We start from the raw sequence: 24,915 nt of genomic DNA, 5'->3' as shown, positions 1-24,915 counted from the left end.
GTGTGCCATCAATTCTTTTGGACACTCTCAGGCAAAAGAAAGTCCTGTGGGCATTTTAAATTGTGTTGGGTATATCTGATCCACTGTCTTAAACAAAACTTAGAACTTGAATTTTGAAGTTGTCTTACCCCTTCCCCCACTGAGATCTTCAGCAATCCCTCTAATCCCAACAGCTGGCAAACTGAAAGGAAGTTCTCTAGAAGGTGGTTTGATTATCCCACTGTTGATATATATCAGAAAATGTTTTGTCACTTATTATAGTCCTTTTCATGTGATATTTGTGGCAGCAATTATTTTTTCTGAAATTACTTTTGTAGAGATCAATTTGTTCTTACATAAAAACTACTTTGACACAAGAAACTCATAATATTCCCTCCTCCAAAGGAAAATGTGACACAGCCTTTCTTTTTTCCCCTAAGCTAATGCTTTAAGAAAGACTGGAATAAATACTGCATTTGGGGCTTCATATTGCTGCTCTTAGAGGAGTCAGAGTGCTTTCTTCCCGAAATCTCATCATTACATTATAAGGGCTACTAGAGCACATACGTCTTTGACCAATTTACTGCAGGAAGCAGGGGTTCATTCAGACTGGTGTGGGGGGAGGGGTTGTTGGTAATAATGCAGAAATCTCATGGAAATTCAACAACAGGAATCACAATATGGGGAGGTCTCAGGAAGTACTATTAAGAAACCACCAGAAACTGAGACAGCCCTTTTCTCATAGTGCCTCAGCTTCTTTCTTTTCCTATCCTTTTCCAGCTCACCACCAACTCCCCTGTTTACTTGTAGTATCTGCTTCTGCCTAACTGCAGCTTGCTTGTGCCCATGATGCCTGCTGACCTTTCTGTTCAATAATACAGTAATCTGGGTCCCTTAGCTTCTGTATTCTGAAATCCCTAAAGGGAAATTTACTCACTTGCATTTTACAACCAGTCACCCATGTCATAATTTGGTTAATCAAGTCAGTAGAAGGAGCCATGCTTGGGTCAGGTGCCCAATCAGCTAAAGGGGGCAAGGTCAAATGGGACACAAATCGTGGTTACTGCCCACTCAACAAAGACTGGGAGTGGGGCTGGTAATGATCAGTAACGCTGGTACTCATCCAAAAAGTTAAAAGGCATGTCATTCTATCATAATAAAGAGAAGGTAAGAGGTACAGTTTGCAAAGTTGATTAATATCTTACTATACAAAGTTCCCCAAGGGAGTAATGAAGACTTAAACTAAGGCAATGGCAATATACAGAAAGGGATATCAGGAAATATTTAGAAGTGAGGCTGGGACAACTTTGTGACTGACTGGATGGTGGGGGTGGGGAGGGTAGAATGGAGTCTAGAATGACTACCAATCTTCTTGCTTTGGTTATTGGGTAAATCCTGGTACTTACTATTCCCTGAGACATAGAGTACAAGAGGAGGGGGAAGTTAATACTTAGATGAGTTTGGTGGATGGGAAAGATGGTACAGAGTGAATGTGTCATGTTCGTGGCACATTGAAGTAAAGATTAAAGTGAGAAGTACAAAACAGAGCTCTGGGCTTGAGGTGCAGATTTGAGGGCCCTCTACAATATGGGTGGAACTGTGTCCACAGGCATATGAGGAGAAAAGAGAACATCATTCTTGACCACATGGGTAGAGGAAGAACCAGTGAAAGAGGATGAGAATGAGAGGCGACAGAACTCAGAGTGGAAGAAGTTCATTCAAATTACATTATTTGATGCCTTATACTATTTGATAGTACCAGGCACTATTCTAAGCAATGGGGATATAGTAGTGAACAAGATTGCCAAGTTTCCTACTCTCATGAAGCTTGCTATTGTAGGGAGAGAGACAGAAAATAAGATCTTACATCAGTGGAATGTAATCACAAACATCCTTTTAGGAGGGAGGCAGAGGGAAAAGTAGGAGATGTGACAACGAAAGCAAGAGGTTGGAAAAATGTGAGGAAGGGATCACGAGCCAAGGAATGCAAGTGACCTCCAGAATCTAGAAAAGGTCAGGAAATGGAATCTCCTCTAGAGCCTCCAGGAGGAACCACCCCACTGACATCTTGACTTTAGCCCAGAGAAACTTCTTTCAGACTTCTGTCCTCCAAAACTGTTAAGAGAATAAGCCAAAACTGTAGGAGAAAAAGCCACCAAGTTCATGGTAATTTGATACAGTAGCGGTAGCAAACTAATACAAATGGTGATTTCATTTTATTGAGAACAATTTTTTGCAGGGGTGGGGAGGATGTAGACTGAAAGGACATTGCAGTAGGATGTGTGAGAGAAGACCTGATTAGCACAACACCCCAAATGGCAGGCAGTGTTGAGGCAGTATGGGAACAAGGCAACCATAATCTTCAGCCTATCTCAAAAGAGGTAAACAACTTGGTAGCAGGGTTCAAGGCCAATACTTGACTCTTGAGACAGTGTAACATCACAACACATCCTACCCTGCTGAAACACACGCACCACAACCAGGGCTCTTGTTCCCGTGAGGACCATAACACTTTGATACTGTGAACCCAAATCCTCCACCTGACACAGAATTTTATAATTCTCCATTGACACAGATATGTTCAATCATGAGGTGGAGCCAGTCGAGAATGGCCTCCTTTGACCAGTTTTTAGTTTAGGCCACTGATATTTTGCATATTATCTCCCTTCTCAGATTCAAAAGATATGACTACCAAAAGGCAAAACCTGAGAATTCTAAAGCTTAGAATGGCAGAAAAAGCTTCCATGAAAGGAAAAAAAAAAAAAGATTAAAATCATATAAGAGAAGGAGAACAGCACACACGAGCAGTTACAGCCAAGAGCTTAGAAGCAATAAGACACATCCAGCCATTGGCCAATAGTGAGTGTCGAGAAGTCCCCTCCTCATGCTGAAATGCTATATTTGGACTATTTCTGATGGAAAATGTTCTACCCTCAGAAACAGCCTAATATAATTGGAACTTTCCTTGACTTGGGAACATCAAGAAGTATAAAGGAATACATAGTGGGGGCATTTTCAGGATTTGGAGTTGTCCTAGGTGGTGCTGAAGGGACGGATGCTGGACGTTGTGTGTCCTGTCGTGGCCCACTGTGTGGACTCGGGGAGAGTGTGGACTACAATGTGGACCACTGTCCATGTGCTGCAGCGGTTCTCCAGAATGTATTCGCCAGGTGCAGTGGATGTGCCACAATGATGGAAGAGTTTATTGATGTGGGAGAGGTGGTGTGGGTGGGGTGGGGGGTATATGGGGACCTCATATTTTTTTAATGTAAAATTTAAAAGAAAATAAAGAAGAAGAAAAAAAGAAGTATAAAGGAGACAAGCTAAAAAGGCAAGTTCAGTCTTTGGCCTCATTGTGCTAATCACAAGAAATCAAAGTGACTCAACTCTCCTCAGAAACCCTGATGGCCTTACTGTTGCACTGTATTGTACAGAAGACCCCAGCACTGAACCCAAGTCCTCATGAAAGGTCAACCCATGCCCTAACCTTGAAGGCAGGAGGGAGGGGAAAAAGCTATGAGTTAAAATATGCAATTCCATCATGGGGCCAGATTAACTGTCAGCTGAAACATCTCTTATTCAGAATGACTTGTTCCTTGGCCAGATAAGTGAGGTATTGCTGGGTGTCCTTTGTTATGAATTTAATGCTAAGAAGAGAAAATAGACATCAATTCCTAATTTGAGTAAGAAAGAGGCAGTATAAGTTGGGGGAATAACTGCCTGAGGAGTTAAGTTTTAAGACTTACCTCCAACTCATCCTATGTTTTCTTTGTAAAGTTATTCTCAAAATAAGGCCAACACAATTCTTTTAAGGTCAGAGGACACTAAGACATTCAGAAACCACAGACCATGGTATTTATTCCCATTGTGATCACTTACTTCTAGTATCAGCCTTTTGTTCTGCATGACAGCTCTTGACTTGCAAACTAGCAAGATTCCTGAATTTGGCAAGGATCCTGCTCTGAGAAGCATTTTCAAGTTAGGGTTTTTAGCAATGTCAGATTTCTCTAAGCTAGTAATAAAGAAAAGGTTGAAAGGGCAAAGGATGCCACCAAGTTCTCACCTAATGGCACAAGACAATAACCTTTCAGCTGGCAGGTGCAGGCCAGCATGTCCAGGGTGGTCACAGCTGTAAGAATAAAGAGCACTTTTAAAAAATCTCTTTCCCTTACCAAATATATTTAATGGACAAAATATAATTTGGATAGTCCCCCTTTGGGTCTATTTATTTAAAGTGATGTATTCTATTATTTGTGTATGTGTGACTACATGGAAAATGCAATATTGTGTTTCTTAGTATCTTTTTTAACTTGTCCACAAAACAAGAACAAAGGATGTCTTCAAGAGAAATAAAGGACACTGATGTTGTTCTAACTAAATTGTCCAGAGGAGGAAAAAAATAGTGGTACAGATGATTATAAATACTTAGGGAGGGAGAGGCAGTGCTTTGCCATCATAGCGCAGAGCCTATAATTACTTGCAATTCCCCACTTTGATTTTTTAGTTATGCTGAACATTGAAAAAAGCTAAGTCATGGGGAGGAAGAAAGAGAAAAGGGGGAATTTAAACATTTGATATAAGGTGCCCATTTAAATGGAGACATGATCTCACTATTGGGGCAGATAAGTTTGATAGTCTCGCTGGCATGCTACTGTCAAATCATTTTTTTAAACCATGGATTTGGGATCCTTATACATCTTTCTTACTATTTTAAAGTCAAGAATGGTTCCTTCTGGTCACAAAACATTGATATCATTGCTATTTTTCAATGCTCTGACCAGTTTTGCATATCTGGAAAAGATAAATCTTCAAACCTTAGAAATAAATCTTCTTTTTCCTCCCTGCCAAATCCAAAATATGATCCTTTTGTATCACTGACACGCCATCAGATAAGTGGATGTGCCTTGCCTGGTTAGGAGTATGCTGATTTTCAGCAGGAACAAGAATGTAGAGATTCAGTATATGGCACATTCAGCACATGTTACAAGTTCTTTTTTGTTTTGTTCTGGAGATGTCCTTCGAGTTCCAATTGCCTGTGGGAATGCTTGTTCAGGGCTGACAGCTCCCCAGTTCTGGTGTCCCATGGAGGGAGGGAGGAGGCCTCTAAGACTTGGGCTGCAGCAGGAGACAGAAGACTGGAGACTGAGGGACACCAGTGCTGAGCCTCTTCAGATTCCTAGGGTCTTCCTCCACCTCTCAAAACGCAGATGAATTTACAACAGAATTCGTACTCTGAACAAAATGCAGAAGGGGAGACTCATGTGAAGATGAGCAAACCACAGAATTACTCAGAGGCATCAAAAATGAAGATTGAGATTCTAAAATGGCACTAATTTATTTTTCTTGTTCCCTTTCATCTTTCATAAGTAAAATGTGGAAAAGAAGAATAACAGCTACACTACTATAGCCTAATAGTTGTATAGTATTTTCTACTTTTCCCCAGCTTTTTAAAAAAAAATTAATTTATTGAAGTATACCACTCATACATAACCATACATAAACAGTAAGAGTATAATAATAGTTTTGAACTTACAAAACAAATAAACATAACATCATACAGGACTCTCATAACTCACCCTACCATCAGTAACTTGCATTGTTGTTAAACCTTTTTAACTACTGATTAAATAGCATTGTCAAAATATTAACACTAGCCAAAGTATTTTTCCCAAAATCCACCCTATTATTATTATATCATTTATATATGAACATACATAAACAATTAAGTTTATAGTAAAAGTTTTGAACTTACAAAGCAAACATGCATAACATCATACAAGAGTCCCATACATCAACCTTCCACCAACACCTTGCATTGTTGTAAGACATTTTTTACAAATTAAGAAAGAATATTGTCAAAATCTTATCACTAATTATAGTCCTTATCTTACATTTGGTGTGTTTTTCCCCAAACTCACCCTATTATTATTTTTAAAATATATTTTTTATGACAGAAGTTGTAAACTTATAAAATAATCATGCACATGTGCAGAATTCCCAAACAACACCCCTCCATCAACAGACCACATTGTGGTGGAACATTTGCTACAAATAAGATAATATCATCTGATTGTTACCATGTCCATAGTGTACATTTGGCTCACATTTTCCATACTGCCTCATTATCAGCACAGTACATCTTTCACATAGATGCAAGAATATTATTACTGTTAACCACAGTCCATAGGTCACTCCAGCTGTATATTTCCCATGCTTCTCCACATTACCAAACTCTGTAGTAGTGATATACAATTGCTCTAGCTCACAGAGGACACTCTTGCATCTGTACCATCAACCACAATTCTCATCCACCTCTTGATTTACCATGCTATTCAGTTCCTAGATTATTCTCTAGCATTCTGTCAATTGGCATTTACATCCCTAGACTACAATTTTCAGCCACATCCCCATTTATAAACTAGCTGTTACTCACTATGTGTTACCATCCACTCTATACATTTCCACACTTTCACAGTATAGCTAATTAAAACTTCTACATACATTCAACATTAGTAGTCCATCTCAGTCTTCCTCTTATCTCCTTTAAGAATCTACCACCTACCACCATGTCTTGAAGAATTTTCCTACAATTTCTTCTAGAAGTTCTATGGTTCTTGCTTTTATTTTTAGGTTTTTGATCCATATTGAGTTAATTTTTGGATAAGGTGTGAGACAGGGGTCCTCTTTCCTTCTTTTGGCTATGGATATCCCAATTCTTTCAGCACCATTTGTTGAAGGGACTATTCTGCAAGAGCTGTGTGGGTTTGACACCAGAACTAGGGAGCTGTCAGCCGCTGTCAGCTGTGTGGGTTAGTCAAAAATCACTTGACATGAGGGTCTGTTTCTGAACCATAAATTTGGATCCACTGGTCTATGTATCTGTCTTTGTGCCAGTACCATGCTATTTGGACTGCTATAGCTAGGTAATATGATTTAAAGTTTGGAGATGAGGATTCACTTTTCCTTTTTATGACGTTTCTGGCTGTTCAGGACCCTTTACCCTTCCAAATAAATTTGATGATCGTGTTCTCAATTTTTTTATTTTAATGCTGGTGGAATTTTTATCGGGATTGCATTGAATCTGTGTATCAGTTTGAGTAGAATTGACATCTTATTGATATTTAGTCCTCCAACCCATGAGCATGGAATATTCTCCCAGTTATTTAGGCCTTTTCAAAATTTCCTTTAGTATTGAGTTGCAGTTTTCTGAATACAAGTGCTTTACATCATTGGTTAAGTTTATTCCTGACTATTTGAATTTTATCTGTCATATTTTATTTTCACCACTCTTGACACTTTCTTACTTTTATAGCTATAATCTTCATTTCTAGACTCTTTCCAAGGCTCTCTCTTGTCTTTTCTTTTCAGGCTCTAGCACACCCTTTAGTATTTCCTGAAAATCTTGTCTCTTGCTTAGAAATTCTCTCAGTTTCTGTTTATCTGTGAATATTCTAATCTCGCCCTCATTTTTGAAAGACAGTCTTGCTGGATATAAGATTCTTGGCTGAAGGTTTTCCCTTGTAGTATCTTAAATATATCAGACCCACTGTCTTCTTGTCTGCATGGTTTCTCATGAGAAATCAGCACTTAATCTTATTGGATATCCCTTTGTCTTTGGCATTTGACATTCTGATGAGTATGTGTCTTGGAGTTGGTCTATTCAGGTTTTTTCAGATGCGAGTATATTGTGCTTCTTGTACATAGATATCTATGTCCTTCAATAGGGATGGGCAATTTTCTACCATTATTGCTTCAGATATTCCTTCTGCCCCCTTTCCCTTCTCTTCTCCTTCTGGGATATCCATGACACATATGTTTGTATGCTTTTGCTGTCATTTAGTTCCCTGAGACCTTGTTCAATTTTTTCCATTCTTTTCTTCATCTCTTCTTTTGTAGGTTCACTTTCAGAGGCCATTTCTTCAAGCTCACCAATCCTTTCTTCTGCCTCCTCAAATTTGCTATTATATGATTCAATGTTTTTTAATTTCATTGATTGCACCTTTCATTCCCATAAGATCTGCTATTTTTCTAGGTATGCTTTCAAATTCTTTTTGGGTTCATCCCGTGTCTTCTTAATATCCTCAATCTCTTTAGCCAGCTCATTAAATTTATTAAGGAGATTTGCTTGAACATCTATGATTAGTTGTCTCAACTCCTTTATGTCATCTGGAGGCTTATCTTGGTCCTTTAACTGGGCCATCACCTCCTGTTTCTTGGTGTGGATTGTAATTTTTTTTGGTGTCTTGACATCTGGATTATGAGAGTATTTATTCTGGGTTCAGTTTTTCTCCTTAGTTTAGGGCTTCCTACCCTTTCTCCCTTGCTCGTTGTACAGTAGGAGCCAAAGTTATAATTAGTCCTATAAGTTGTGCAGGCACAAGCTGCCCTCATTGCGCCAGGGACCGATGAAACTTCTCCCAACTTTATCCTTTGCCAGGGCAAGAGACAGAGTCACAGCTGTGTGGAATAATCCAAGTCATGCAGGCCTAGACTATAGTTGCCCAGAGACTGACGCCCCTTTCTCCCCTACCTGGGGCAGGGATGGAGCTAGAGGTGTGCGCAGCAATCTAAGCAGTTTGGGTCCAAGATGACCACACTTGTCCAATTTTCAATCTGTGCCAGCCAAAGGTATCTGTAGTTACCTGGATATGCTCCTGCAGGGCCCAAAAAACTCCTCCATGCCAGAGGCGGGGCTGAAGCCTAGGCTAAGGCTGCAGGCTGATCTAGGTGAAAGAGACTGGTTCCTATCATCACTGTGATTTGTGGTCAGCCTGGCTTCCCCTCAGGCTGGGGGCAGAGTCAAAATGGCGGCCACCAGCCTCTTTCTGACTTGGACAGATTCACACGCCAGCCGTTCCCAGGTTATATCTTAACCAGTCAAGTCTACCAATCAGTAGCCAAAATTGGCAGCCAACTGTCTCCTCCTTCCCTGTTTTTGGCAAACGGAGCTTCCAATTCCAGCTACAGAATAGCTCCTAGGGAGGCTTGTGCCACCAGAGTAGGATAATCACCCGCCTCAGTGGCTTGGCTGATAACTTCCCAGAGGGTGGCGCAGGTTCCTGCAGCTTCCTCCCTGCTAGAGGTGGCACTGTGGCCTAGGCTAGAGTTGCAATCTAATCTGGATGGAAAGAAGCTGGTCTGCACCGGTACTGGGATTTTCAGTCCACCCTGCTACCCTTTGTGCCAGGCGTGAGTTAAGATGGCTCCTGGCCTCTTTTTGACTTGGACAGTCTCAAACTTTAGCTGTTATCAGAATTATACTTTAGCCCGCTGAATTTACTCCTCAGTAGCTGAAGTTGGGGGCCCAATCGTCTCTTCCTCCACTGTTTTTGGGAAGTGGAGCTTTCAATTCCAGCCGCAGAACAGCTCCTGAGGCAGCTTGTGACTCCAGTGGAGGATGGGCACCAGCGTCTGTGGCATGGAGCACTCTACTTACAAGTCTTCTCTGCAGACGGGCAGTCTCCTCCTTCCATTCCTTCAAGGATGTTGCAGGATGCTCTTCTAGCCTCCTGGAGCCCCCAAACAGGTGCTTCAGCTAGCTCTAGACAGCTCTGGGTGTTTGCTAACTGCCCTGTAGCAGGAGCTGACTCTAGGAGCTCCTTACTCTGTCACCACCTTGCTGGTTGTGTCCAACTTTGGTTTTTGAAAATACCTCTTACTCTTTCAGCAATCCTGTGTTATAAATAAGGCCACTATTAGCTTTATTTTTGAGTAAAGAACAATGAGGCCCAGAAAGGGGAAATGACCTCCATAAAGTAATGCAGTGAGTCAAAGACAGCCCGAGGAATAAAACCCTATTCTGCTCTCATTTAATCCAGAACTTTTACCCTATTGACTTTACGCATCCCTTTCCTCCTTCTCTCTTTGGTGGTTCTCTTTGGACATTAACCTCACCAACTATGGAGTAGAGATGTATCCATGTTCAGAGTTGCAGAAAACTGTTGTTTAAAGATTCCCAAGGGATTGTTTCCATTGCTTACCTGCAAAGCTGCTGTTTGGACCTGTGCTAGAAGCTCCATAGAGGCAGCTGCTGGGATTGCTTCCACCTGGGGCTGCTGAAATTAGCTCTGCTAACATGTATGGTTGAACATGGCTTGTGGTAGTCACTGTTCACTGACAAGCACAGATAAGAGCCACGTCTCAGCAGTGTTGTTCTAAATGGTGTTTCCTGTTTGATAAACTCGTGTAAGGCACTTGTCTGGGATGCTGTTCCCAAACCTTGCTAGTAGCAGACAGAGTCATTGTGATACCTACCAAAGCCCACAAAGAAGGCCTTATCCGATCCCAAGGGAGGACACTGCCATGCACTGGGGGAGACTTTCTATTTTGACCTTTCCCAGGTTCTGACTGCCCTTCCTTCTTAGGGAAAACATAGGTGTAGTCCCTGCATGATTAGGAGAAAAGGCAGTCTTCCTTTCCTCTCAAGGCTCCCACCATTTCAGATCTTCCCAACAAGAACACTTGTAAGTGAACAATTGTAAGTTATAATGTATGTATATTCAGTCCATGCTTTTCAGAGTCTGTGCTCTTATTAGAAGCAAAACAAAATGCTGCTTACAAACACCTGCCCATGAGGACCAAGCCAAGAAACAGTGTGGGCGTTGGATGGGAGGTGTTGCCGTGACAGTAAATCCAGGTTGCTTACACCAAAGGAAGTGTTTCTAGGGAAGCTATCCGAGCAAGCTGTAAATACTTAGTCATTCAGAGCATGCCATAAATGACTGCTTCATCTCCAACAAGGGAAATCTTTCAAATCAGTTCGAAAGAGCTTGCAGAATGGCAGGAGAGCATTTCTCTCTTCCAACCCATTCTTTATTCACAATACGCATTCCCTTGTAAAGAAATTTAAGTCTCTATAATCAAACCCTTGTCAAAAAAGTGCTAAGGAGCTATAATTTGGCTGGCATTGTGATATTTCACCTGTAGTTTTTGCACTGAGTCTAAATAACTTATCAAAAAAGAATCCAAGCTTATTTGGTCAAAGATGCTGCACTTTATATAACCTATGCCTTCTCACTTACTCTTCAAGGTACCCAAGTTTTATGACTCTACTTATTAGCTGTGTAAATGGTCTCCCCTAGTCTCTACCCTCCCACCCCATCACCTATTTGCTGTGTCATCCCCTCCAATTATCTTCCTAAATAATAGGTCTGGTTACACCATGCACAAACCCATTGTGGCTCTCCATTGCCTACAAAATCAAAACCAAAGTACAGAATTTATTCTGGCAGTAAAAGCCCTGCACCGAGCCACCATCTACTTTATCCTTCATCCATCCTAAACTTCATCTATTCCAGATAACTTGCCTTCCATAAAAGCACCATGACGTCATAGCTTTTAGCATGACTTTCCATCCCTCCTCCCATCCCATTTTACAAAATCACCCAATTTGGTTCAGCGCTAATGCCATTTCCTCCAAGAAATTATCTACCACCATCTTCCTGTTTGAATTAATTAATCACTCCTTTTCCTTCCTCCAATTTCATATAGTACTATATATATTGTATATATATATACACCCACTATATATATCAGCTTTATTGAGATATAATTCACACAACATACAATTAACCCATTTAAAGTGTACGGTTACTAGCTTTTAATATATTCACAGAGTTGTACAATTATCACCACAATCTATAGAACATTCTTATCACTCCAAGGAAAATCTCATAGCCATTAGCAGTCACTCCCCATTTTCCTCCAATTTCCCAGCCCTGGGTGACCATTAATCTGCTTTCTGTCTCGATGGATATCCCTATTCTGGATACTTTATATAAGTGGAACCATACAATATATGGTCCTTTGTGACTGGCTTCTTCACTTAGCATAATGTTTTCAAGGTTCATCCATGTTATAACTTCATTCCATTTTATTTTTTAATAATATTCCATATACCACATTTATCCATTTATCAGTTGACGGATATTTGGGTTGTTTCCAATTTGTAGATGTTCGGAATAATGCTTTATGCCAAACTTTGATTACATTTTTTATCATTTAATAGGTGTGGCTTCATATTAGAGCAGGGGTTCTTAACCTTTTTTGTTCCACAGACCCCTTTGCCAGTCAGGTAAAAACCACAGACCCTTTACTAAATCCACACTATACTGTCTTAGTTAATAAATATATCACACCTGTGTCTTATTTAATAACTATCACACATCCCCATAAGAAGTGTGTTTTTTTAAATTTCAATTCAAGCTCATAGATCCACTGTTAAGAATCCCTGTATTAAGAGTGTTTGTATGTGTTTGTTTTTGCCTGTGTCTGTTTCATCACTAAATTATAAACTCCCTGTAGACAAAGAACATTATTTTCACTCTGAAATCTCTACAGTGCAAGTATTCAATAAACGCTTAATAGATAGACAGATATGGACAAGTAATACAGGTTCTTACTACATCAATTATCAGAAAACACAAGGCACTTGGAATAAAAACATTACCTAAGAGTGGACAGTAAACTGGAACATTCAAAAACTGGTGATTCTTAACAAATTTTAATTTATGTACTACTTCCTGAAATTCCACACATGGATGCTACAGTTGATTATATCATGGAGGATAGTTTCTTTGCTAATAATAGTTGTGAACTGGGTGGACAGAAGCCTGGAAGATGCCAGATTTTCTCTCCTGAATTGACTCCACAATGTCTCATCATTGCTCTTGGCTTGACTGAGGTTAGCCTTTTGTTTGGAGCAGTGGATCTCAGCTCTAGTTGAGCTTCAAAATCTCCTGTGGAGCTTCTCAGTTTTGACCAAGGTCTAACAGATTATGATTCCATAGGTCACGTAGGGGCCCAGATGCCCACATGTTCTAGAAGCTCTAGAAATAGTTCTGATGCATAGCCAGGTTTGAGAATCACTATTTCAAAAGCTACCTTGAGGTTTGAAAAAAAAAAAAAAGGAAACTTACAGGGCATGTATGAGCACACTTTTCTTCCAGAGAGCTTTTTACTTATCCTAGGATCATGCCCATTAGTACTACCTCAAATTTATAAGGCATTTTTTAATTGGGAAAGAGCTATGCAGTCATCTTTCATTAGGTACATCACTGCGTGCTGGGTGACTTCATACAAATCACATAATCTCTTTGTGTCTTAAATTTTCTCAAAAGTAAACTGTAGGTGGTAATACTGACCTGCCCTCAAGGGATATCGTGGAGCCTAATAGGGAACTGTAAAGCACTCAGCGAGCATAAAAATGTTACACTCATACTTATTAGACAGGTATGAAGCCCCAGTCACAGCCTTTTAAAATGAAGCAAACATGAAAATAAACACTTAAATGAGCCTTCCTGCAACCTTGGTCATCTGAAGGATCCTTCCCCCACCCCCCCACCAGCAAAGCCCCTTAATTACCAGGACTAATAAGCAAACAAGTCTGCAGTCACCAAGGAAGAGAGTGCCAATGAGGGCCCCAAATAACAACATAAAACAGCAAAAAGCAATATAAAACAGCCCCGAAAAAGTTTGTTAACCTTCTCTTATCATTTATAATGCACTTAGAGATTATGCCTGTTAATACTGTTTTGAAAAATATTCTTAGAAAACATTTGTGCATGTTCACACAAGTCTTTAGGCTGTAGCTACTTACCCACTGTTGACGTTAAGCCTAAAGTTGTTTTCTAGTATTATTGACAGGTTTTACATGGCTATATTTAGCCTCTTCTCATCTCCCACATGTGACTGAAAAAATATGTGGTCAAAATGAGACCTTGAGACCTATCTCAAGTTAGGGGTGGGTGAGAATGGAGAGGCAGGGAAGGGATCTCTAACCTTGGAACCAGAGACAGGTCTTGTGATAAGCCCACAATTAAGGGCTCATTAGCACTATATTTTCAGCTTCTTGGAAAGGGAGGCAGAAAAACAAACATGCTTTTCCCTTTTAATCATTTTGCTTTGAAAGGGCCATATGATTTAAAGGGCCAGATCCACTTTCCATATCCCACTTCATTTGCAATTAAATGGCTTATGTGGTTCCAAATGAGAATTAGACCCCTGATCCCCAACAGAGCTGATTTGCCCATGAACCCTAAGCAAGCATGGCCTTCCTGGAGGCCACTGACCTTGACCATGCTCTTTCCTCTTTGGCCTCCTTAGAGTTTTGGTTGTATTTCTGAGGGTAGTTGTCTGTACTTGCTAATATATAATCCTATTTAACAAATATTTATTGAGTACTTATCTCTGTGGATAATATTGTAGTGCTTGCTATAGAGGTTACTGAAAGTTCCCTGGGATGCTTACAGTGTTGCTGTAACTCAATGACCTTGGGTCCCTGAGTCAGGATAAGAGAAACAACCTCCCCATGGAGACTTCCAGGGGAAGTCTGACATGCACGTTTCCTGGAAATTTTTAGATTGGCCTTTCAGCAGCCAGCAAGCTCAAATGCCATTTAACTTTTCACACATTTTCTACCTGTGACACCTATTAGACCTTGGTCAGAACTCAGAAGCTCCTGCGAATAGAGCCTCAATGCAGTAAGCCTCATTGGTTGGGGGAAATTGTCTATATGTACAGTTATTGTTTTTAAAATAAGGTTAATTCTGGCATATTTCTACCTCAATAATCTTTGAGAGTCCCAGCATTTTTGCTGATCATTCTAGGGGAAGAATGAGTCTCATAGGCTTCGTTTCAATAGTTAGGGGGAAATAATGCTAATACATGTCTTTAATGGTATTCACTTAAGTATCCTGAACATTTTTTTCCCATCAGTATGGATAATCCTCTGAAGTGTGGGTTGTGGATTTTTCTCCTATAAAGAGAGGCAAAAGGTTACAATAAGTTATATGATTTCCTGAGTCTTTCGAAGTCCTTTTTTCCCAATATCTCCAGCTAAGTGTTCCTCTGCCTTGCAGATCTAGCAGCTGAGGCATCATGAGTTAGTTTCAGCAGTCTCCTCAGTGAAAATTAGGCCACGCACGCCCCAGCCCATTGCTCTCCTTCAAATCAGAGGAAAAGGTCATGGAGTTTTGAGAGAGAAGAACAGTCAGGTATAATCTCCTCTACTGCTCGCTTTCCATATCTTTTTAAGGGGATCCTTAAGATCTTAGATGAAACTTGATTATTCTTAGATGTAAACTTTGCTTTCTCTTTCAAATTCCTAAAACAACAACAAAACATGGAGAAACATTCAATAACATATCCATGAATCTCCATGACGTGGGTATAGAGAACAGTGTGGGTAATGCCAGTAAGGCACTGGAGGGGTGTGAGACAGGACAATGTTGTCTATTGGAGTTGGGATTTTAAAATGCCCCATTTCAGTGGTTTCCCATTCGTCTTCATGCAGATGGTCACATTGGCTGTCATTCATGATAGATATTTGTTCTAGACAAAGATATTTCTGACTGATCACAGACAGGCATTTTCCAAAAGTTCTTCTACACAAATAGATCAATGAAAAGCACCCTATTTAACAGATGTTAACGTTTTCATTGTTTTAATTTTTATGTACCTAAGTATCCACCCACCTCCTTAGAGCATCTCTTTATTTCATTATAGGAAGATTTAAATAAGCAATATGTTTCCTTTCTACAACGTTTTGGGTTAACAATAATACCCCTCTCTCACTTTTATTTTAGTCCTGACAATTAAATAGTAAAAATACTAATTAAACCCTACATCTAGAGAGAAAAAGCAATTTGCTGATGGGCACGGCTTCAAGCTAAGATGGAGACATCACAGGGCACTAAGATTAATGTGTTAGGTTGCAGTGCTAAGGGAAAGGGATTAGGACCAGAAATGACCAACTCCGGAGAGATTCTAGTTTAGTGGAAAGACTAAGCTGAGATCAGAATGAATTAACAATACCTACAAGACTAAAGTTGCCAAAATGCAGACATGTTGTTAATTGTAGGGCACAGACTGCAAGGGAAAACACCTTTGTCTTTCTTTTTGACCCGAAACTGACTTTAGACATAAAATAACCTACATGTTGAGGAATTAATTTTATCTCCTTCCTATATAATGATTTTTGGTGAGACACTGAGCAAGAGTGAAAGGCAGATTAGATGAGCATCCTGAGTACACTGCCCGGAATCTGCACTAATTCTTCCTATTTTTCTCCATGAGAAAATCAGGAGTCTCACTTTCAAATCCTGCCTCTGTCAGTTATAAGCTACATGATCTTGGGCAAGTCTCAATCTCTAGGGACATCAGTTTTATTCATCCTTTAAAGGAAGAATAATGTTATATGTATCTCAAGAGAATGCTGTGGTTAGAAAAGCCAATGTATGGGAAAATACCTATAGACGAAGCATGTATTAGTACTGAGTCCATGATAGCTTAATGAGCTAACTCGGGAGAAGGCAGGGATCGAGACCTGCCTTATTGCCCACAGGCTGAAATTCATGTATGTTAGCTGGGCAACCAGAGTCCAGTAAAATCTGCTCTTTTCCATTGTCCAGTCCTTTCTCCACTTTCCTGCTATAGGTTAACATTCTCTGATACATCTTGGATTTGTCCAGCTTCACGTCTCTCTCTCTGTCATTCTCACCACCCACAGATACTTTGTCAAAATCCACTGGTCTCTCAAGGGCCTGACTCGAATTCCATTGTCTCCAGGAAACTTCAGAGACTCTCACCTTCTCCTCCTCTAAACCCTAGTCCTTACTGTCTAGAGCAGTCCTGGATGCATAATCCATGGATTGCTTACTGCCCGAGCAGACTGCACCGCAGAGGCCCAACTATCTACCTCTACACATCACCACCACACAGACCATGGTACCTTGCCAAGGGTAGGCGGTGAATAGACATGATTAAATGAAAGGACGATTTCTCACCCTGCCTGTTATGCTCCTGGACAAAACATTTTGCCTCTTTCAGTCTCAGTTGCCTCAGCTGTGAACAGAGGATAACAGAAGGGATGTACTCCCCAGGTGTGCTGGGAAGAATAGACAGATGACTGAAAAGCAATTTGAAAATGTAAAATGAAATGCTATATATAAATTTTATATAATCAAAATCATTTCCCTCTGTATTATGTTTTATTTGGCTTTATATCTTGGAATCCTTTGTGGGTTCCAGAATTTCACAGATGCACTAACATCCCCATTAGTACCTAAATTCTCCTGGGTAATAAACGATTTTGTGTTATTATAGCTCACGGCTACTTTTCTCTGGCATACTTACACGTGAATCTGTTACAATTTGGGGTATTCATAATAACTAATGGTAAGATTCATTTCTAAGGCATAATCCATTTTTTTTCCCTTTGGCTGGCCGCTTATTGTTCCCCTATTGCTGCCTCAGGGGAACTTATCCCACTAAATCCAAAATGCAGACCAAGAGCATAATGTTTAGAGTCCAAATCTTCTAGTACCTTGCAATATGATACCTGAAAAGTGGTTTGGGGTTTTGAACCACTATCTCGTTTTTTCAATGGCTCTCTTTGCCTCAAACTCAGAATCTCCCATGCACTTTATTGTAATAAACATGCTACCAAGAGCTCACTGCAACCTAGCTATTTAAGTACCAGAAAAGGTGTGGATTATCCCTTTGCATGAAAGCAAGGCGATTCTAGTTTAAAACACTATTTTCTTTCTTAATATGTTAAAGAAAGAGGTTGTCCTATAGAAAAATAAACGTCCTTGGAATTTATCTAGCTCCTATAAAAAGAGGCTTTGAGGGAAGCAGATGTGGTTCAACTGATAGCGCATCCACCTACCATATAGGAGGTTCAGGGTTAGAACCCAGGGCCTCCTGGCCCGTGCGGTGAACTGGCCCATGTGCTGTGTGCAAGGAATGTCATGCCACGCAGGGGTGTCCCCTGCATAGGGGAGGCCCATGTGCAAGGAGTGTGCCCTGCAAGGAGAGTCGCGCCACACGAAAAAAGTGCAGCCTGTCCAGGAGTGGCACCACATACACAGAGAGCTGACACAGCAAGACGATGCAACAAAAAGACACAGATTCCCAGTGTCACTGAGAATGTAAGCCTACACAGAAGAGCACACAGCAAATGGACACAAGAGAGCAGACAATAGGTGGGGAGGGGAGGGAAATAAAATAAATCTTAAAAAAAAAAAAAGACACTTTGACTTATAGTGCATTATGGGATATTATTCCTAGAATAGTCCTTCAAATTAGATGAAAACTCTGAGGAAGAAGAGATGGAAGCAACATCACAGGGTTGTTGTGAGGATCGAGTCATTCACTATAAAAGGTTTAGAGCAATAAGTGGCACATACCAAGTGTTCGATAAATATTAGGTTTTGTTATTACCAGGAGACAGCCTACACTGAGCCTGGCCTGTGCTAGGAGTCAGAGCCTCTCATTTGAGGTTCACAAGAAAACAATGAGAAAAATCTTCTCATTCCCAAACCTTACCCCATTTGACTCAGAGAAGCTAAGCTAAGCAACTTGCCCAAGGTCTCAAAGTCAGCAATGAGTGGAGAGAAAATCCAAACTCCAGTCTGTAGTGTTTCAAAAGCCAATATTCTTTGTATTGTTTCTGAGAACTCCCTATGTTCTCATTTTTGGCTTATTTTGGGTATCCATTTTTTCCCGCATAAGCACATGATCCTCCTTTTCCAAATGGCTAATTCCCCATTGTTATTTGTTTTGTTATGAAATTTTTAAATTAAGGGTATTTTAATCTTTCCTGGCATATTCCTGACCAGTTAGTCTAGTTTTATATCAGGTCATCGTTTCCCAAGTTTATTCTAGTCTTTCATTATGCTTGTCCTCAGTAGCAACCATGTATGACGAAACCCCAAGTTTTTGAGGAATACATGCTTTCCTTACCCACCCTTTCTGATATCATATTTTAACTTGTTTGACTCGTGACAACAGAACTCTCAAATGGACAAATGCTTTGTCATTCAAATGCAATGAGGTATCACTGTTTTGTGGGTAGCATAACCCCAGCTGCAGATATTGTGCAAGAGTAATCTCTCTTTTACAAAAACATCTCCTAGTTGTGGTATACAAACTATTAATAAAAGCATACTTTAGTTTGCCAGAAACACCTGCACGACATTTTGTAGTCTACACAGCAAGTAATAATTCAAAGTCCCTTATCATTAGTTATCTTTCTCTGTGAGACTGGGCAGAAGTATTACTGTAGTTTCATAGGTGGAAACCAAGACATAGAGAAGTTAAGGACTTGCTCAAGGTCTCAGAACGAATCCACAGCAGAGCTGCAACTTCTGATTTTGGATTTCTTTGCAATGACCTTTATTTCCACCTCTTCCAACTGTGAAGAATTTTCAAAGTGAATATATGTTGAGCAGAGGTGGTGAGAAGGCCGGCGAATACAATTCACATTAAAATTTTCCTGAACCCTAGGTTTGCTTCCATAACCCTTCCAAAACATTTGATAATCAAAGAATAAGGATGGTAAGCACCCTTTTTCCTCATTTCCATTTACAGGATGAAAAGACAATATTCCAATGAGATTAAAATAAATGGAAATTGCAATTTCAAGAGGAATTGTTAGACCGCACTCTTCCCATTTCAACATTATGTTGCTCTCCTTTTCAGCAGTCAGTAATGCTATAATGTCATGCATTTGCAGTGCTTTGTAACCAGTCACAGTGTCCCCCTTAAGCAGCTAAACACAGTGGGCTGATTTTGCCACTGCTGTTTTATGGCCAAGGAACCAAGGGTAAACAGAGGTTAAGTGACTGCCAGGAGCACTCACTAAGGTGGCTGCTTAGATTAGAACCCAAGGCTTCCTACCAATCACCCTAGTGAAATTAAGACAGTTCCCAAATATTGTTTCAGTGTTAGAATGGGGCGACAGAAGGCAGATTTGCTCAATACTGGCAAAGGGACCAGCCCTTTTTCCACGGTCCCAGATCTGTCTTCTCATTACCAAGCCATTCCACAAACTTTTTCATTCATTTGAGGGAAGGGCATTTCCTTTCATGAAATAGATTAGAACTAAAAAGGTCCCTTCCATATCTAGATTTTCATGGTTCTCCATTTCTTTCATGAGGACAGGACCATTGTGGGTTCTTGAACAAGTAACAGATCTCATTTTCCTTTAAACAATATTTGATAGGGAAGAGACAGGAAATTTAGACTTTTCAAATTTCCATACCATCTTCTATTGTAACTGGTGTTGATAGTGACAATACCTTATCACTTGGACATGAGACATTTTTTGGTTGTTAGTTCCCCTAACAATCTTTTGACTATGGGCCATCCCCATATTCTACTAGGAAAATAAGATCGGTTACTTGTCCAAGAAACCATGGATGGCCTTGTCTGTATGAAACAACAAACAAGCAGAAAACCATGGAAACCAGGACATGGAAGTAATTTGTTTAGTTCTAATTTGTTTCATGAAAGGAAATCTTTTATGTCCTTTTTTCATCATTTATTGTAAATACTATGACAAGTACAGTCACCAGCCTGTTTGGCTCCTATTTCTAAGGTGATTTTTAAAATAATCTTTAACAACTGTGAAAAACAGTATTAGCAAACTTATTCTCTCCTTAGATCTAGGAGTGAGGGAAAAAAAAGTTTCCTTCATGAGAATTTCATGCTAATTCCACCCAAAGGAGATAAGTTCCATGGAAGTGTTCAAGGAAGAGGGTTAGAATTCATGAAAGCAAACAGAAAAGCATACTTTTTAATACATATCGAGGATAGGGAGGAGAGAAAAGCATACTTTTAAATACAGATCGAGAATAGTTCCCTCCCCTTGGCCTTTTCCCCTGTCTGGCACCTCTAGCCCCCCATCCAGAGCTGGGCAGAGACCCAGTGGATATTCCATTCATGTGGTCTACATCTCACTTCTTGTGGGCAAACACCATTCCCCCAGGCCACTCAGCAGCACACTAAGCAACACCTGGAATTGACTCAGACCTGTACAGTCCTTTGGTTCACTAGATGAGGAAGGTTTAAATTTGTGCAATTTCTGTATCAGGGATCAATTTTTTCAGGGTCTTTTAAGGATTGTCCAGGCTCCAATCTTCTTGCCCTTCCGACCACTTGCCTTAACGATGCTTCCCTAATGAAAAAGGTAGGAGACAGAATTGAAACTCAATTGAGGGCAGAGCTCAACTTAGAGCTGCAGCCTTCCCTGAAGAGGGGTCATTCCACTTCTTTTCAGTCACAGGCCTCTTGCCTTCCTTGGTGGGCCCCATCGGAACCTACTCATGAGAAGTCTGCTACAGTGCAGGATCTTGGGGGGAGGGTACTTGAAATAACCCTGCCAAGGTCCATTCTCCCTTATCATGTCCCTTAATATTTTCCCACTCTGAGAGACTAAAACCTTCAGGACTTCTGGCATTTAAGTGAGACAACGGCCTTTAACTGAAGGGGAATTGAGTGGGAAGCAAGCAGGTCAGTGGTAAAGGTTAAGTGTCAGGGTACGAGTAAGCCTTCCTGCCACACATCCCTTCATTCTAACGTGGGTTGTGTGCCCACCTACAGCCAGTGCAGGTTTAAGCAGAGAGAGGCCCCTACCCACTTGATTGGCACTTACAGTCTAAGGCTTGCTTACATCCTTAGGCCTCAATGGAAAGTAAGAGCACCCAAACCTCGGTCGTTTGACCCCCCAACAGCATCCACAGCGCCACATATGCTGCAGTGAGGGAAAGAGAACAGCCACCGGCAAGGGGAACAGCAGTGACCTGGCCAGTCGGGGCGGGCAGAGCCCACGAAGCCATCGTCACGACCACTCGGCCACAAGCGACCCTATGGTCGGAGGAGCTCAGATTCCCGGTTCCAGCCCCATTACCGACGTCTCTGAACTCACTCCCTGTCGCCATCCCTGATAGGGACTTTGAAGGGGAAGGGGTAGAGAGCACGCAGAGGGGACAGATGCGGCTCGCTGTGCGGTGTTCCCGCCCGCGAAGACCGCCCGTCCGGAGTCCTGGGGGCGCCCCCGCCGCGGACGCGCCCCGCGGCAGGCCGAGGAGCACGGATGGTCTCGCGGGTCCTGAGCCGTCGAGCGCTCAGGCCTCCGGCTCGCCGCGCTCGGTGCAGGCGCCCAGGACGCCAGCGGCGGGAAGAGGCCCCGACGCCCGGCAAGTGCCCCCGCTGCAGGTGCCGAGGGAGGCGGCGGCGAGGCGCACGTAAGGAACTTTCCGGGAAGGGTACGGGGACTCAAGTTTTGTTTCGGCGATAAGCCCTAGATCGAAATCACACCCTTGTCCGCGGAGCCCGGAGCTCCAGTCCCAGTCCCGGGCCCCGGCCTCCACTGGCGGTGGGTGACCTGGCCAGGGACTCACCCTCTTCGGGTCCTCGACTTCCTCCAACTGCTGCGGCTCCCCTGGGGCCGCCGAGTTCTTCGACTCCCGCGGGCGCCAGGTACGGGCGCTGTGGCCTCGGCTGGGCTCCCCGCCCCACGGCGCGCCGGGACGCGGCGGCTCGGGGGCTCCCCGCGGCGCGCAGGCCTCTCTCAGCCAGGGGCCGCCCGGGGCCGCCACCCCTCTCCGAAGGCGCCCGGGTCTCGCAGCAGCCCCCCTACGGCGCAGGCTCCAAGCCTCCGCCCATCTCCGCCGCCAACTTCCCAGCCGCCGGGGGGCGGTGGGGGGGTTCCCATTCAGCCTCGGGCCTCAGGTGATTGGGCCGCAGCTGCGGGGCGGAGTCTGGCGTTCGGCACCGCCCACGGCCGTGCCCTGACTCCATCTCAATTGGCTGCCCACTCCGCCAGTCACAGGGGCGCGGGATGCCCTGCCTGCGGGGGCCGGCCCGGGGTTGGCTCCGCCCCCGCCCTCCGCCCGGCCCCGCCTCCCTCCCGAGCCGGGTCAGCTCAGCTCCGCGTTCTGCCTCAGTCGCTGAGCAGGTCCATGAATTGTCAGCGCGTTCCGAGCGGCTGCTGAACCGAGACGGCCGCCGGGCTTGTGCTTCCCCCGAAGTGCCTGCCCAAGCCAGTGTGCACCAGTCCTTTGGCGCGAGAGCAGCCGCCGATTCGGAGCAAGTTGGGATTCAGGACCCGGAGCAGGGGCGTCGGTTTGTGATCGGGACTCGGCGAGGAGGGTGAGTGGCCGCGCGCAGGACCCGCGGCTCCTCTTGGTGCTGGTGCGCTGCCAGCGAGCCGGCGTCCTGGCGCGCGTCTGTCGGTCGGGCAGTCCGAGCGTGACCGTTCTGGGGAGGGCAGGGCTAGGCGGGATGTACTCGGGGCCAACATCCCCACTCCCGAACTTCTCGGTTTCAAAGCATCCCGACTCGGGCCGGGACGCGGGCTGCGGACGCAGGCACTTGCCTTGTAATTATCGTGAGGTGCGGACGGGGACGTCCCCTGCCCCTCGGCGGCGGCGACGCCGCGCGCTGGGGGCGGCTTCGGTGCGGGCGGCGGTTCTTTGTGGCGCGCGGAAGGGTTCCTGAAAAATTAACCGACGCCGAAGCCGATGCGCTGCAGTGAGCCGGCGTCCGAGCCTGAACCGTCGTCTCAGTGTTCGGGGTGGGGCTTCGGCGGGCAGAGAACTTGAGGGACCCTCTGGCTTCTGTGGCGGGGGCTTCAGTGTTAGTAATGATTGAGAGAAATTGACAGCACGGATATTAAACTTTGTAAAGTAATCTTCTTTCTATTAGCACTTGAATCTACATCCCTCATGAATTGTTGGGACCTCCACTTCCCCCCGTCAGGCGTGTCCCGAGGACTTGGTCGGGGCCGGTGGGGGTGGCGCTCGGTCCCGGCGCTCAGAGTCCTGGAGACGAGAAAGACGAGGCGGCGAGAGGGACCGCCTGGCTGGCCGGCTGGTGTTTGTTTAAACACCTGTGTGTTTTTAAGTGATGAAGTTGTGACAGGAACTGACAACAGAGATTCAAGGTTAAATCTGACATTTCGTTTGTGACTCCGTCTGGAATCGATCCCCCCCCCCCCGGGCCCCCCCAAATGGTGAAGGGATAAAAGCATCTTGCTTTTCTGAGGGCAGTTACATGCATGTAGTTCACATTATGTATAGACTAAATATAATTCAATTTACCAATTCTTCCAATTCTTATTTGACTTGAATGAGAGTTTATTGAGATTACTAGATAAGGGACTTGAGTACAGACTTTGGTAGTATTTTGATCTTTAGAAATATATAAAAACGTTGAGATTTATTTAGCTATATGTGTTTGGTATGTGTGTGTATGATTGATAGATGGAAAAAATACACGAAAAGATAAAAGTCCCCTGCTTGATGGAGATGGATCCTCTGAACTGTGGGGCATATGGCAAAAGCGCGTGTGTGTTTGTGTATGTGTGTAAGCATGTTGAATCTGCCTGGTCTGTCTGGGTCAGCGTATGTCCATGAACTTTACGAGGTTTCAGTCCAATACCGTTCCGCGCAGCTTCCACTTTCCTCTTTTACAGCCCAGCAGCCGCCAGCCGGCCCATCTGTTAAAACATAACATATACACTTCAGTCAGAGCACTGGAGTGGGAGTGGGTAGGGGGCAACCCTTAGAAGGAACAACATGCTACAAACAAAACCTACCTCTCAAGTTCTATTTTCTTTCACTTTTGGTCTTGAACTTGTGATTTTGGTGAGAGCCAAAGGAAATGCTTGTCTTTTCAGAAATGGCAAACTGCATTTTGTGAAATAATTATAGCCACACTTGGAGAGGGGATAGCTTATAGGAGAAGAAATCCCTCTAAAAAAGAAATGAGGTGCTTGTCATCATGCAACACAGGTTTACTGCTTCACAGTAGCATGTATATCAGACACTGTTTTCTTTGCTTCTTAAGGGAATACGTTAAAACTCAATTGTTTTGCATCAGGAGAGAAAACAACACTTAATAGAAGTAAGCAGAGCTTTAATGCAGAGGCTATTTAGTCTACCTGCATTAAGACTTAGTAATTCCAATAAAATACATTTTTAGGAATATATAAGTAAGATATAATTTCATATTCAGCCTAATCACTAGTTGCAGTGGTTCAGAATTTATAGTTTAAAAAGTAATAAAGGTCTTTATCACAAAAATCCTTATGACTAACTAAAAGGCTATGGGAGGAGTAGAACAGCTTAATGAGTTCCTGCACCCAAGTAA

The 24,915-nt window shown here is 42.8% G+C and overlaps 2 protein-coding genes across 2 annotated transcripts in view; one reads left to right on the top strand and one right to left on the bottom strand.

Annotated features, from left to right (window-relative positions):
- The window catches only part of MEGF10 (multiple EGF like domains 10), a 421,346-nt gene extending 398,960 nt beyond the window's left edge, over positions 1 to 22,386 (bottom strand). Inside the window, exon 1 of the mRNA XM_071209742.1 lies at positions 22,164 to 22,386. The gene's annotated coding sequence lies outside the window, so the exon portion shown is untranslated. The remainder of the gene's footprint in view (positions 1 to 22,163) is intronic.
- Positions 22,387 to 22,792: 406 nt separating this feature from the next.
- Positions 22,793 to 24,915, top strand: part of MARCHF3 (membrane associated ring-CH-type finger 3) — a 154,116-nt gene continuing 151,993 nt past the window's right edge. The window contains exon 1 of the mRNA XM_004448155.5: positions 22,793 to 22,914. The gene's annotated coding sequence lies outside the window, so the exon portion shown is untranslated. The remainder of the gene's footprint in view (positions 22,915 to 24,915) is intronic.

This window comes from Dasypus novemcinctus, chromosome 2 (assembly GCF_030445035.2).
Source record: "Dasypus novemcinctus isolate mDasNov1 chromosome 2, mDasNov1.1.hap2, whole genome shotgun sequence".
NCBI classification, from domain to species: Eukaryota; Metazoa; Chordata; class Mammalia; order Cingulata; family Dasypodidae; genus Dasypus; species Dasypus novemcinctus.
The sequence above is the reverse complement of the archived record's forward strand: the minus strand, read 5'-3'. Positions and strand labels throughout refer to the sequence as shown.